This window comes from Phascolarctos cinereus, unplaced genomic scaffold, assembly GCF_003287225.1.
Source record: "Phascolarctos cinereus isolate Bilbo 61053 unplaced genomic scaffold, phaCin_HiC Scaffold_953;HRSCAF=1608, whole genome shotgun sequence".
NCBI lineage: Eukaryota > Metazoa > Chordata > Mammalia > Diprotodontia > Phascolarctidae > Phascolarctos > Phascolarctos cinereus.
The window spans coordinates 1-12,611 of NW_027556350.1; the positions used below are offsets into that span (position 1 = coordinate 1).

Genomic DNA, 12,611 nt, shown 5'->3' on the forward strand with positions numbered 1-12,611 from the left:
AGGAGTTCAGTCATTTCCTGAACAAAGGGAATACTCTCTGGAAGATGCTGTTTTAAAGAACTTAAAGCTCACTTTCCAAGAAAATGTTCTTCAGTCATCTTCTAATCTGTGCTCAGAAAATAGCAACCTATACCTTAAGAAAGATAATAAGTCAGAAATTGAATGTACTTTTAAATGAAGAATATGTTGCTTATGATGCAGAAATTATAAAAATATGCAACTCACAAATAGCTATAAGTGAAATGAAGGAAGATAGAGCATTTGATATGCAGCTGGCAGGTAATCTGAATAGAAATACCAAAAATTTGGAACGAGATTCAGGACGTTTGCTACAAAATCAAGTAGTCTAGTGAGTCATTTTGATATCTGGCATACTCACTCTGATGATATGAAATCAATCATCCAAGAAAAAAAGCCTAAACTCACCACTGAAACAAAGTTCAATGAGGAAATAAAACTAAAAGAAAACTTATTCCAGAAAATTGATCACAGTGCAAATAACTCTCCAAACGAGCTAAGCCCTTGGAAACGCGTCCTTCCATATAGTGATAAAAATAAAAAAATGCACCTGGATAAAGAATTGAATCAAGATATGCAAAGATTTTAAAATGAGTTAAGAATAGTGGAAGTAGACCACCCAGCTTTTGAGGGAAAAGAAGGACAACTACAGAAAAAGGTAGTTTTACCTCCTGCCACTCTACATTCTACCTATTTTTCTCCTTCATCAATCCTCCTGTGTAATTGACTTTTCACATGATGAAAATGCTGTGTTTAAATGCTTGCTATTTGTAAAAGTTATAGTTAAAGTTGAATTAAGAAAAATATTCAGAAAGCCTTTTTATAGTCCTTATTTTGGTCATCAAAATTACTCCATCAGATTACAAAATCTTTTGCATGTGAACAACAACATTGCTAAAGCAAACATGCAAATAGGAATATTAGACTATGTGGCAAAAAAAAAAGCCTAAAGATAATTAGGGCACAGGCCTAAAAGGAATGTAATGAACTCAGGTTCTCTTGTATGCAAGTCACTGCAATATTTTGCACTTCAAATAATTTTGCTTTCTATGGACATTTTTATTTTCTTAGCCAATTGTAAGATGTTGTGGCTTAAAATATTGAAAATAGAGGCAAACATTGGGAAATTTCTCCCAGATTCACCTGATTGGACTAATACTGTTATTGTGATCTGCTGTGTTCACCTTTACAGACTTGACTAAAACCATTAAACTTTTTTTTTTTGCATTTCAAAATGAAACACATTTTTTGCTAGTTTAATTACTACTCATTTTTTAAAAAGGCATTAATACAATGTTTTTCAATTATCCCACAAGTAATACATAAAAGAGTTGGGACTTAAACCTAGGTCTTCTGACAACAGCTTCAATGTTCTTCTTCTTGAATTCAGTTGTTTTTAAAATATTTTCATTTGCTATAGACAGTTATCATTTTGTCAGCAAAAGATGGAAAAATAATGGCAAAACACTGACTTCTGATATACTTGCACAGTGACTGGATTTAGATGCTATCAAATTGGTACAGTTCATTTAATCATTGAATTTTATTTTTTGGAAGGGGAAATGGCAGTTATCCTGTTAAACCCCATTATCTTAGGCATAAGGAAAGTTTAAGATGAGGAAGATTAAATCACATGACCAGGGTCTCTTGGCTTATCTGTACATTCATGTTTTCTCTTATAAGAGTTCCTTGGAGTAGTTAATTCACAGGTCTAGAACTTTCCTTAAGTAAGAACATTTTTTTAAATAAACTGTCAATTATATTAAGTACTAATTTTTCCTTTTAGATTGAAGAGGAAAAGAAAACGCATCAACCCAATCAAATTGAAACATTAGAGGAAAAAGATGATGATAATATAATTAAAAATAGAACAACTGGTAAAGTTAATGAGATGTTTCCTATGGAGAACAATCAGCATGGTAAAGATAAAGAAAATGAAATCCCTGGGGAAGAAATTCCAATAATGGGAATTTCTTCTTCCACGGAAAGTTCAGCACCTGTGCACCATCTTTTAAAGGGGTAAGTTTGTCAGAAACTTTAATAGGAGTATTATTATCATATATTCCATTCATGGTAAGTTCAATTAGCTCTAACAATCTGGAATCAGATTCATTCCATCAAGTGGTGTTTCTTGAGAGTCTAGGTTGTCTGACTTTTTATATGTAGCTGACATTTTACTTCAGTAAAAGTGCCTTTCATGCCATTATTATAGTATACTTCACAAATTCTTGTTATTGTGGAATCTGAATAACATAGAGTTTGTCATATAAACAATTGAAAAATTAATCATTGTCATTATACCACAAACTAAGAATTTTTGACTGACATTTATTTTGAATATAATCCCTCACACCTCTTAGTTATGGGAAGAAATTCTGATGTTACTCATGGTTTTTGTTTGTTTTAAAAACTTTTTAAGAGGCAAAGATAAGCATATATTATAAGTTAAGTCTACAAAATTAAATACTCTTAAATATTCTATATCTTATGTAATTAGCTTGTAACATGACAAAGCATGTGATTTTCAAATAATCATATATTAAATCAAACAGATACAGTGATGACAAACTTTATTTGTATTTTATCTGTTTATATTCACACTAAAAAAGAATTATGTGTCTTTTAGGCCTTCAAATCAAACATTAAATGAAAAGAATAAGGTACTGAAAAAATGCCAGAAATATAAATTAGTTTAGAAAATAATGCATGTTTCAGGTGATAGATAGGACTTCTTTCTTGCATTACGAAGTATAGGAGTCTGTAATCTGAAAATGGATATTTTAGAAATAGTCTCCTAATGTAACAGGTCCATTGTGAAAGCTACAAAATGAATTATGTTGCTGGATTTTCCCTCATTTCCCCCCTAATTAAAATGAAGTCTACCTTCTGTAAGAGATAGTGTGACTATTTATGATGATTTTCATAAAGTTACTAAATAATTCAGCTTCTAGGCAGTGAAGTGCCATACCTGATAGAGTCAAGAAGACCTGAGTTGTAATCCGTTCTTGGGTTCCTAGCTAGCTGTATGATCCTGGACAAGTCACCTAGCCTCTTTTAGCTTGTTTCTTCATTTCTAAAATATTTATGAGTAGTGCTTATCTCACAAAATGTTTGTGAAGATGCCGTGATATGATGTATGTAAATTGTTGTGGAAACCTTAAAGTGTTACACAAACGTTAGTCATTGTTATTATTTTTTAGTTTTTGTTGTTTTACAGTGCCGTTACATATTTTATAGGACAAAGTACAGATGGATGCAGATGGTCTTGAGGTCCTCCTCACAGAGTCCTCTGACACAGCTACAGAGAATTATGATTTACCTCCTTTAAGCTGTAAGAATGTTTTGTTGTTGATTGACCAACATAGGGTTGATTGTAAAGGTAAGAATATTCTTAAGTTTCCTAACAGAATACCAGTGTTAAACAGAAAACAAAGATGCAAGTATATACAAGAAGATACCACTAAAGTCTTATTCTGTTATCTCATACTAGAGTAGATTTGGCTTTGGATTCTTGGAGGCTGTGACGTTGGAGTCTAATCTCTGTCAGGCCTTGCCAAGGTGAAAGTGATTATGGTGGCTTCAGGGTGCGTTGAATTTTTCAGCCACAGAAGATGACCTTCTATTTGTTTCAATTCAAAAGGAAATATTAATGAAGTACCTACAGTGTGCCTTATCCACAAAGTTTAGATAAGACACAGTTCTTATACTCATTGAGTGTGCAATCTAGTAGGGGGACATAGCCTACCTAGATAACTCTAATACTAAACATACATATATACTTGAGGAGTACAATCATATTGCTATGTGAGATTCAAAGTGGGAAATAACATTAACTATCCAGAATCAAAGCAACCTCTTTGTGAAGGTACCATTGGAAGTGAGTTTTGAAGGATGGGTATGAATTCAGTAGGTGTAGATCATGGGAGTGAGTATAAGGTGATGAAGTGAGCATTTGAAGAATGAGAACTGTCAGCAAGGAAGTAGGAAAATGACTGAAAATGGAGTTTTCCTGGACAGGATATAGAAGTAAGAAGTAAATATAGACAGGTAGGGTGTTACAAACCTGTAGAGGGCTTAGCTTGGTGTCTGTAGGAAAATCCCTTAAATGTGGAGCTTCAGTTTCTTCATCTATAAAATACTTTGCTTCAAAGGATTGTTGTGAGCCTATATGTGCTATATTACTACATGTGAGTTATTAATATTGAATGCTAGGACAAGGTGCATGAATTTTATTTGCTTGATTGACAATAGGGAACCATTAAAGAGACTGACATGACTAAATGCATAAAGATAACAGGTAATGATCTCTTTCGTGGAAAGAATATCCAAAATATTAAATTATTTCACTAAATGGTCAAAAATGTCAACAATCTCACAAGTGTTCTGCCTAGCTTTTATAATTCTTTTGTCCAGCGTGGCATATAGGCTAGTGTACTGGACGTAAAGCCATGAATACCTAGGTTCAGATTCTGCCTTATACACCTCCTGCCCTAGTGAATCTTAAGTCCTTTAACTCCCTGTGCCTCAATTTCTTCTTTTGCTTTGAATCTTTGAACTTATGACTTCCCTTACTGTCAGCTTCACCACCCACCACGATAAGTGTGTCTACCTCTAGCATCCCTGTTGTCTCCTTGTTGCTTCGATTATGCTAAACCCCGAGATGTATGAAGAATTGAAAGTTATCAAGGGAAACCTGACCACCAAATCTCTTGAATCTGTAACTTGATGTAACACACATTTCTAATTCTGGATTAGGTCTAAATTTGGCTCTGTATCTCTCTGCAGAATAAAGTGCCTGGGTTTAGTGGTTGCTATTTTCCTTAATGCTTGGAAGATTTTTTTCACTTTCTTCTGCTGTCTCAGTTATATTTTGGTTAAAGTTACCAAAAGTCTGGCCAGTGAAAAAATGAGGATGGATGTTACTGTATGAATATTACATACAGATTTATATCATAAGTCCCTAAGGGAGAAGCAGTGTTTACATATAACTATTTAGGGTAAAATGTACTTATGATACTTCTAAAATAATTCAGTATATTTGCAATATATAAATATTAAATGTATAATCCATTTTATTAATCTTATTTGTCTCCCCAGAGCACACATCAGAATGTTTACTTTTCACATATATTTTCTTATATTTTGAAGAATTCTGAGTTTTCAAATTTTTTTTTATAAAGTTATGGATAACTTAGAGATTCTGTTTAATTGTCCACAGTGCCCACAGAGAAATAGGATATTTTCAAATTCAATGTAAATCTTTTGAGAAAATATTTTGGTATATCTGTAGGATTTATATGTGGAATCTGATTTCTAAGTAAACTGCTACTGTACTGCAGATTTTAAAATACCCGTATTTATTTACTTGTGTTTTTTCTCTGTACAGATCCTATTAGCCTTTTGAAAATTCAGGATGCGGTTCTTAGATTTTGGCAATCAACAGAACTTAAAAAAGGACACTGTACACTACTCGCTGGAAAAGTTAAGAGTTTAGAAAACAAGATCACTGGACTACGAGAAGAATTATCAGAAACAAAAGAAATGAAATCCTTGTTAGAGCATCAAAAAGCAGAACGGGACAGAGAAATCTGTAGACTCAGGTATCTAACTCATGAGTTTCAATGAAGACTTGAAAGCATTTCTCTTATGTTGAAACATTGTGTGAGAGAATTTGAGGTTAGGAAGGCAAAAATGACACATCTTTAAAATAATAATATAATGAGCCCTACTTAATCCTTTTTTATTCTGTGGACATCTATGAGAGATGCGTTGTTAGTGAATTTTCAAAACTTCTCCACAATTGGAATTTTTCTTTTTCAAAATGAAGTAAAAGTCAACTCTGAATAATCATTAGGAATGCGAAAATGGATGAGGGAAGTGTAGAAATCATTCCTACACCTTATTTTAGTCAGGAATTTTATCTACATTTCCCTCTAAACATTTCTTTAGTATTTTATGTTTGTTTTTCCTCAGTTACATGTAAAAATAATTTTTGACATGCATTTTTAGAATTTTGAGTTCTAAATTCTCCCTTCCTCCTTCCCTAACCCTCCCTCATTGAGAAGGCAAGCAGTTTGATATAGCTTATCTATGAGTAGTCGTGTAAAACATATCCATAATAGTCATGTTGTGAAAGAAAACAAAAACAAAATAAAACTGAAAATGAAGGGGGAAAAAGTATGCTTCAATCTGTATTGAGATGCCATAAGTTCTTTCTCTGGGGATGGATGGCATTTTTTTACCCTAAGTCCTTCAAAACTGTCTTCGATGATTGTGTTACTGAAAATAGCTAAGTCTTTCACCTCTGTTTTTCGTTCACAATATTGCTGTTATTTTGTACACAACATATTTTACTTTGCATCAGTACGTTAAAGTCTTTCCAGGTTTTTTGAAAGCATCCTGCTCATCATTTCTTATAGCACAATAGTGTTCTATCATAATCACATTCCACAATTTGTTCAGCCATGCCTCAATTGATGGATATCCTCTCAAATTCTGTTTCTTTGCCCCCCCCAAAAAAGAGCTGCTATAAATAGTTTTGTACATCACTTTCATTTCTCTTTCCAATTTTCCATCTACTTCTCTTATTTGATTTTTAAAATCCTTTTTGAGCTCTTCCATGGACTGAGACCAATTAATATCTTTCTTGGAGGCTTTGGATGTAGGAGTTTTGACTTTGTTGTCTTCTTCTGGGTATATGTTTTGATATTCCTTGTCCCCAGAGTGAGTAAGGATAGTCCAAGTTTTTTTTCCCATTGTTTGCTCATTTTCACAGCCCATGTTTTGACTTTTAACACTTTGTTAAAGTAGGGCTCGGCTTCCAGGGTGGAGGTCATACTGTCCTAAGCTTCAGGGGTTTTGTGCGTCTGTTTCAGAGATATTTCTAGGGATCTGTAAGTTTTCATTTCTTCCACGTAGTGTGATCTAAGGATAGATGTTTACTACTCTCCTGGTCTGTGCTGGGATCTGTGAGCAGCCACAGCAACTCTTTTCTACCCTGGAATTGAAAGAGGGTCCCTCCTCCACTGTGGCCACAAGCTCGGCTATGCTACTGCTCCTCCTCCCACTGGGAATGCCACCCAGGACTGTGACCCAGATCCAGTATGGGCAAAGCAACAGAGGCCTGCCTCAGTGTTAGCCAAAAGACCCCTATGCTCCTTCTGAACAGTTCTTGGACCCTCTTACCTCTGTGGGCTGACAGCTCTAAAGGCAACTGCTGCTGCTGATGATTTAGTCAGTCCCCAAGGTATGCTCCTGAATTCCTGGGCCTGGGGATGGTCTGTGCTGCTGCATTCTGTGCAGGAGTGTGCTGCTCTCTCACCCTGGTGCAACACACCTTTCCTGCCCACCTTACAAGTTGTCTTGGGCTGGAAATTCTTTTCACTTTATCTCTTTGTGGATTCTGCTGCTGTAGAATACGTTTAGTCATTTTTCAAAGGGATTTGAAGGGATTTGGAGGAGCGCTCAGTCTAATCCCAGCCATTACTCCACTATCTTGGCTCTGCCTCTGCCTCTAAACTTTTTATCAGAGTCATTCAGATGTATCAAAACTCAGGAATTTTGAAAAAGTCATTTCCTTTAGATCCTCTTTGGTACAGTTCAATAAAATATTAAAGCCAAAAAGGCAGGCAGGGAAGGAGGGAAGCAGGTGGACATATATATCCAACTGATGGAATTTCTCTCCATTGAATACAGAAAGCCAAAGCACCCAAAAAACTGTATGATACATTTTTGATAGAAGTTTAATGCCCTGGAATAGCCTGGGTAGAGAAATGGCTTCGTGTCTCATTTCTGACACATCCTGACTGTGTGAGCCTGAAACAAGTGATATAAATGCTCAATAACCCCATGAACTATCTAAGGCTAAAATTGCAAAGCAAGGACCAATCTGCATCAGTAGAGGGAGTTTCCTGATAGTGAGTTTCCTACGTGTATCCAGTTCCCCTCAAATTAATGTTCGTTTCCTTTAGAGGTTCAGATGAACATAATTAAATGTCATTATGTTCCTCATTTCTATTGAACTATGATTTTTTTAAAAGCAATTTTAATCTAGGTTTACACTGAAGCAAGAGGATGTAAAGCAAATAACTGCAGAAATGGCATTTGAAAAACTAAGAGAACAGTTCAGAAGAATACAGGAACAATATAGTAAAGAAGTAGAGCTAAAATAGCAACTGGAATTCACTCTTCCAAAACTGGACCTTGAACTGAAAAGAGTAAGAAATAATTTGAAACAAGCAAATAGGAATTTAAAAGTCACTATTTCCATCTTGTCTTACTTAAGAATATTTATGGGTTCCCTTGGAGTGGGGAGGTCAGTCATGTGAAATCTTTTTAATCCTAAAGAAGGGCTATGGTATTTATAGCTAGCATAAGTAAGTAGGGCTCAATCACTCATAAATATATGCAGAAAAGTAAAGAAAAAAATCCCTTATTTTAGCATTTGAATGTAAAATTACAGGCTAAATGGGCATGGGAAAGGTAAGATGGAGCTAGTACTTTTTGAAGTGTCTCATAGTAGAGAATCAGTATGGTGCAGTGGATAGATCTGGCCTTAAGTCGGGGAAGACCTGGGTTCATGTGTTGCCACTGACCCATCTTGATGCTATGACTCTGGGCAAGCCATTTCACCTGAGTGTAGGCAAGAGATTTCAAACTCCCCAAGAGCTACCCACAAAACAGTACTGGGGGGATTTGTTTGACATCACTGATCTGTCTTCATCCTCTCTAAGACAATAAGTTCCAGAGAACTTCTCTACCTTGCTAGAGGGAGTTTCCTTACCTGAAAAATCTCTAGGCTAATGAAATTTCAGGTTCAGTCCTTCTCTGTTCTTTACATTGCACTTTACCACACATCCTTCAGTCTTTCAGAAAAGTTTATTATTCTCTATTATCTTTGGCTCTTACTTATGCAATTCAAATTATCCAAGCCTTTCTAAATGGAAGGAAGGCAAAGTCTTAGGGCAGAGCACTGGACTGAACCCACTAATAAGATGTAATTCAGTAAGAATTAAGGTAAAGTTTTATAATTAGGTACAAAAAATAGTGTCACAAGTATAAGTTGGGGGAAATACGATTGGATAGCATTTTGTCTGAAAAGATGTAGGAGACTTAGTGAGCTCTAAGCTTGACTGAGCCAATGCTATTATTTGGCAACCAAAAATCTGATGTAATTTTGCATTGCATTAAGAGAAGCATAGCTTCCAAAACTGAGGAGGTAAAAATACTTCTGTGCTAAAACGTAATAAGACCTAGCCTGTATTATTTTGTTCATTTGTGGCTACCACAGCATTATGGTAGCTAGTAAGCAGAGAAGGAATAAAAGTATGTGCAACAAGAATAAATTTCACTTAGATTTCTAAAAGAAAGCTCTATACATGACAAGGATTCATTCATTCACATTCATCATTGCCCAGCATGATAGTAAAACAAAAGTTCATCATATGCCAAATTTAGGATTATTTTCTTTCTTTCTTTCTTTCTTTCTTTCTTTCTTTCTTTCTTTCTTTCTTTCTTTCTTTCTTTCTTTCTTTCTTTCTTTCTTTCTTTCTTTCTTTCTTTCTTTCTTTCTTTCTTTCTTTCTTTCTTTCTTTCTTTCTTTTTTCCAGCTGTGGTTTGAAGTAAATCATTCAGGTTGTTGGCCCTTAGTAATCTTTTGGTTCCTGGGCATTGGACTGCTTCATTTAACTCAATTGCTGCCTATTCATACCTTTCTTCTGTCTTTAGGGAAGGGATCTCATAGAATGAGGATCCTGAGCTTTTTGATACACCTGTTTCCACCAGCCCTCAACGGGAACACATGCTCCTGGACCAGTTTTACTCTGATGGGAATGCCAAATCAACTTTTTATACTTTGGCATCAATACTGCTTTCATTATTCCTTTCAGCTTTCAAGTTTAGGGTTAGATTATCATCTACTGACTCTACTCTGGGCCTCACTTTTCCCATCCCTAAAATGAGAAGTTTGGACTAGATAACCTCTAAAAGTTCTAAATCAGTCATGCTCTGAAAATGCCACAGATGTATTGGAGAACAAATTGTTCTCAAGATGTACATTAAGAAATTCTATGACTGTTACCACTTCCTTGGTTTGCAGCTAAGATAGCTGTATCAAGACAATGACTCTAATTGTAGGACAATTGCTCCTCTTCAACACCTAGGAGGGAATTAACTATTGGAAAAGAATGCTAGATTTGGAGCCTGAAAAGACCTGGATTCAGATACTGCTTCTGACACTTGCTAGGTGTGACAATGAACAGGTTATTTAATAACTTCATCTAACCTGAGTCCTAATCTGTAAAATGGCAAGAATATGAGGAGTATTTCCCTCATAAAGGTTTTGCAAGCCTTATGTCAGATAATGTCTTGAAAGTACTTTGCAAAGTACTTTAAAAGGCCTCTGTAGATATCAGGTGTTGTTATTTTTATCATAACACCATGCACAGACAGTGTGGGATCAAATGGATATAGCAAAGGAAATGAAATATGCTGAAAGGCAGACAGATTTAGGAGTCTAAAAATACAGGGTTTGTAAAATGTACTCTATGTCATATAGTGAAATGCCTATCTGTTTTGAGGACTGAATAGCTGAAGTACATATCTTCTGATTGATGTAGCACTTTTAAGATATGTTCTTTCAGAAAACTGAGTCTGACAGAAATTTGAAATAGGTGAAACCCACTGAATTTATGTTTTCTTTGAATACATTATGCTTCTTTGACCCTTGGGGTTTAGTTTTTAATTACTAAGGAAAAATCAGAATGCATAATTTTATTTTGAGTAGCAATTTTTTTCCTGTTCATCATATTTAGGTTCCTGATAGCAATGAAAATGAAAAATATCTGCTCCATAAAAATCAAACCCTACAGGATGAAGTTGCCGTGTTTAAACTAGAGTTAGACAGAGTGAAAATTAAGAATTAGGAGAAAGAAAATCAATATACAGAAGAAAATAAAGTTTTGAAAGAAAAGAATGATGAGCTTCAAAAGGAATTAAAACTGAATAAAGAAGCATTAACAAAAACAATATCCCAGTACAGTGGACAAGTAAATGTTCTGACCATTGAGAATGTAATCCTGAACTCTAAATTGGAGAATGAAAGACAAAACAGAGACAGATTAGAGACCAAAATTGAATCACACCGTTCCTGTCTGACTTCTGCTATTCATGATCATGAACAAAGTCAGACATCAACACGGGACCTTGAACATAGCTTTCAGTGAGAATCAGATGAGTGGCTTCGTTTACAGGACAAACTAAATTATGACTTGTCTAGTCTAAAAGAGAAGAATGGTGTCCTTTCTCAAGAGCTCTCTAAAGCTGAAAGTAAAGCCAGTAGTTTAGAAAATGACCTACACCACGTACGTGATTCTCTCAGAGAAAAGCCACTAATTTCAGAAAGCACACAGACAGAATTAAACCAGGCCCAATATAAAGCAAAAGGAACTGGAAGAGATAAATCAAATGAAAATGAAAAAAAAAAATTGAACACATACGTCGTCAAACAACAATGTATCCAAGAAAGATTAGCCCAAATCCAGAGTGAAAATATGTTGCTTCAGCAACAGCTTGAAGATGCCCAAAACAAAGGCATCCTTAAAGAAAAGGTATTGAGTGATGCCCAAGTACATTTTATTGATCTCTTCAGTAAAGTTCGTGCTGATACGGAAAAGCAAGTTCTTCTGGTAGAAGGCAGAAATAAAGAGTTAATCAGTGAATGTAACCACTTAAGAGAACAAATTTGTAAATATGAAAACGAGAAAGCAGAAAGAGAGGTAGGTCTTTAAATAATATAATTTGATAAGCATCTAACTTTTTGAAATGAAATTCAAAGTAATTTAATCAAGGTAAATTAGAAATTTGAATTTTGAGTAGGCAGATGATGTTATTAACTTTAATTGTAAAAATCCTGACGTAAGAAAGGAGAATGAGGAAGCAATAACACGATAAAAATCAACCTGTTATCCATCTTTTAGATAAAATGACTCACTTTGCTTAAAAAATATTATGTGGCCCATGAAATTTTAAAGGCAGAGTGTTGGTTTAATAAAGGTAGATAGAGTTAATCACTTCTAAATAAATACTAATAAATTTGTAATTCTAATAATATTCCATTTTAATATTCAATAGAATAAATTATTTGAAATGCTAAAACTTAAGATAAATCATGAACAATTATGCTAGTGACAATGTAACAATTCAAACCTGAATTGAGATACTGTGGGGTATTATAGTTATTCTTTTCATAATCATTCAAACAGTTCATCAATCTGATTTTAATTCAAACTTCTTTGAAGTAATTTTAGAAATATCAAACACTGTATCATATTGTAATGAAATTCCGAAGACTAGCAACTACTTTCCTTTAAAATTTAGGATGGCAATTCTGTTCAAAGAAATCGTGATTGTGCATCAAGCATTCATTTTTTTTTTAATTTTTGCGTGTGGTAATAAAGCCATTTTTTTAAAAAAAAGTGTTTTTGCTTTCTCACTACATATTTATTTATTTATCTCAGTATTTTTTCACTGTTTTACTAACATCTCTTGTTTAATGTCCAAAATTGCAGTTTCTGGGATCACTACCTTTCATTTGT

At 34.5% G+C, this 12,611-nt stretch overlaps 1 pseudogene; it reads left to right on the plus strand.

Annotated features, from left to right (window-relative positions):
• The first annotated feature begins 4 nt into the window (after nucleotides 1-4).
• Nucleotides 5-11,792, plus strand: LOC144455101 (ankyrin repeat domain-containing protein 26-like; annotated as a pseudogene).
• The last annotated feature ends 819 nt before the right edge of the window (nucleotides 11,793-12,611 follow it).